The sequence below is a fragment of the Pseudopodoces humilis genome, chromosome 3 (genome assembly GCF_049639895.1).
Source record: "Pseudopodoces humilis isolate 2021_Gansu_Grassland_sample_001 chromosome 3, ASM4963989v1, whole genome shotgun sequence".
NCBI classification, from domain to species: Eukaryota; Metazoa; Chordata; class Aves; order Passeriformes; family Paridae; genus Pseudopodoces; species Pseudopodoces humilis.
The window spans coordinates 42376541-42379636 of NC_142202.1; positions in this window are offsets into that span (position 1 = coordinate 42376541).

The window sequence follows — 3096 nt, forward strand, 5'->3', positions numbered from 1 at the left end:
CGCGGCACCGCCGCAGCGCCCTCTGGAGGGCTCCGGGCGGCGCTGCCGGCCGGTCCCGTGGGGCGGCGTGTGGGGCGCGGCCCTCAGAGCCGGGCCGCCCAGGCCCTGCCGGCCACGGCCGAGAGTCGCCAGTAACATTTTTTTCTAATATGTAACCTGAATCTCTCCTGTCTCAGCTTAAGGCCATTTCCCCATGTCCTCTCAGTGCAAGCATAGAAGAGACCAATCCCCCCCTCACCTCAGCTCCTTTCACGCAGAAAGCAAAGAGGTATCCCCTGGGCCATCTCTTCTCTAGACTAAACAAACCCAGCTCCTTCAGCCGGGTCCAATAAGACACGTTTTTATACCCTTCACAAGCCTTGCTGCCCTTCTCTGGACTTGCTCCAGCACCTCAATGTCCTTGAATGATTTGGATTGGGAAGGATAATTCCTTGAACGGGTTAGGTTGGAAGGGACCTTAAAGATATCTAACTTTAACACTCATACCATGGGCAGGGACACCTTCCACTAGACCAGGTTGCTCAGAGTCCCATCCAACACAGCCTTGAACACTTCCAGGGTTGGGACACCCACAGCTTGTCTGGGCAATCTGTTTCAATGCTTCACCACCCTGACTGCAAAGACTTACTTCCTGATACAGAATCTAAACCCATGGTTCTTGCCACCGTGAGATGTCAGGGTAGCTGAGCTGTGCTGCTGGCGTGGGTGCCTGGTGTGTGCCCCACGGCGGGCACAGAGCACACCAAACTGACCCAGTCATGTCAAGCTGCAGGGCCCAGGGCCCACAGAACAAGCCGTGGAGTCTCAGAGCTGCAGAGGAGGAACAGGGCTCCAGGGCATGGACCCTGAGCAGGGTCACCCAGATCTGATAGCCCACTGCCACGACTCCTCAGGTTTTATGTGTTACCAGGGGTATAGGATACCCAGCCTCTATAGGCAAGAAGTGCCAAGGTCTGACCATTCTTTGAAGCAAAATAAGCTTTTCCTCATGTTTAAATTTATTGTAGTTTGTGCCCACGTGATCCTGAGTAACAGGAACTGAGTCAGAGCGTGATTTACTTCCCCCATCCTTTTCAGCAGACTCTCTTCTTAGGCTCTTCTTTCCCTCAAAATCTTTTGTTCAAGGTCACTGATGCCTTAGTGAAGACAAATTTAGCTCTAGAAAGCCTCCCTGCTGTCACTTACATTTCTGTTTGTGCCTCAGGATGGAAGACGGCAAATGATCTCATTTCTCTCATGAGCATTTTATGGATTTAATTTTGTCTCAGTGAGCTCAGATGAGGAGCTATCCCAGAGCCTTACCAAAGAGTTGTAAAGGTGCATCCTCTACAACTGTTTCTCTGCCAGTTGCTCTGTGGATAATGACAGAGAAGAATCCCCAGGACTGACTGTGGGCTCAGTGGTTCTCTGGTCTGGAAAACCCCAGACCTCTTGGGCAGCCAACATTTTGACAGCACCAGCACATACCTCCCCTCCTAAGTCCTCCAGTGCTGCCACGGAGCCTGGCTGGTCTGTAACCAGCAAAGATTTGTGCCAGTGATTCATGGCTGGCACTGAGTTTCTCAGGACTTCCCTGAGTTACTAGGAGTATGAAGAACCAAGTGGGTCAGTGGTGAACACGGTGGACATGTGCATCTGCTGGCTGCTTCTTGTGTGCTCATTGCCCCCGCTTGCTTTCACCCTGTCCCTTTGGAAAGCTTTCCAAGACTGACATATTTCAGAGTCCAGCCCTCTCAGAGATCTCAGAGGTTGGCAGGCATGATTTATATGTCATGTGTTGTCAGCTGAAGAGCGGAAAACAAAACACCCACCTAACAAATCTACACTGGCACTTTTTTGCAATAGCTATGACTGTGCGTGTCAGGTTTCTTACACTGTGATATTTAAATGTCTACATTCTGTACAGGAACAAAGCCACATTATTTCTTAGCTATATTTTAATTTCATGAGCTGGATGCTTGAAATTAAAATTCTAACCAGCTTTTAATGTTAATTTCTTAACAAGTAGATACACCTACTTTTTCTAAGTGTACTAGATAGGACAAATCTTTCTCTAAAAATAATTGTTGTTGCCATTTATGGTTTTGTTTACAAAACTCTAATTTGAGCGCTTTGAGGAAATAAAAAAAGTATTCTTCTTACTTGAATTTGTTTATTGATGAGCTCTTACAGTCTTCATATTTATCGGTGTAACTGTAAATTCAAATATGAAATTTGTGGAACTTAATAATTTACCAGCGCGGACTGAAATATGGAATTTTCACTAAGTTAATTCTAAAACCAGAATTAGGAGTTGAAGGTTATTTCCACATGCCCCGTGTCTCTGTACAGCCATTTTCACCTGGGGCAGTGGTGCACAAAATAAAGTTTCTCCAAGATGGAAGAGACGGGCAAAGCAGTGAGGGAGCTAGCCATTCCAAAGAATCCTACAAAGCTCCCTATACTTCCATTACTTTTGTTTACCTAGTCCGTTTATATTACAAGCCCCTTCATCCCTTCCCTCTCCTGATGCTTGTTACTGTCATTCCTATACTTCATGGCTAAGAAAACACAGTTTTAAATATTTTTTTCCCAACCTCAAAGACATGTCACCTAAGAATTTCTTGAAAACTTTTAATCACCATTTAATCTGCAGTTTTTGAATAACATATGATTAATGGACCCATTAGGTGAATGAAGAGAGAGCACCTGAAAGTCTGTCTCAGTATTACTGTTATTATCTGAATAAGGATAATGTAGGTGCTTGAAAGTAAAAGAGCTACTTTTAGCTGTTGTGTGGGTGCTGAATTTTAAAGATTCCAGGACCCTTTCTTATTCTCAAATAAAGAACATTTCAAGGGAGGAGCAATGATGCAACAAATTATGTTTAGGATAATTGTATCATCATTTTACTGAAGTCTGCCAATGACCAATCCGCTGTCTTGGAATTATCGGTATATACCAGTTAAATTTGGAAGGAAAACAGTTAGTTTTACCTTCCCACACATTCTTTAAAGTAATCTCTGGTTTTGTCATTTAAAAAAAGTTGAAGACATCACCTACAACTTATGATAAATGTAAGTGTGACTCTGTACAACACGTATATATGGGACAGAT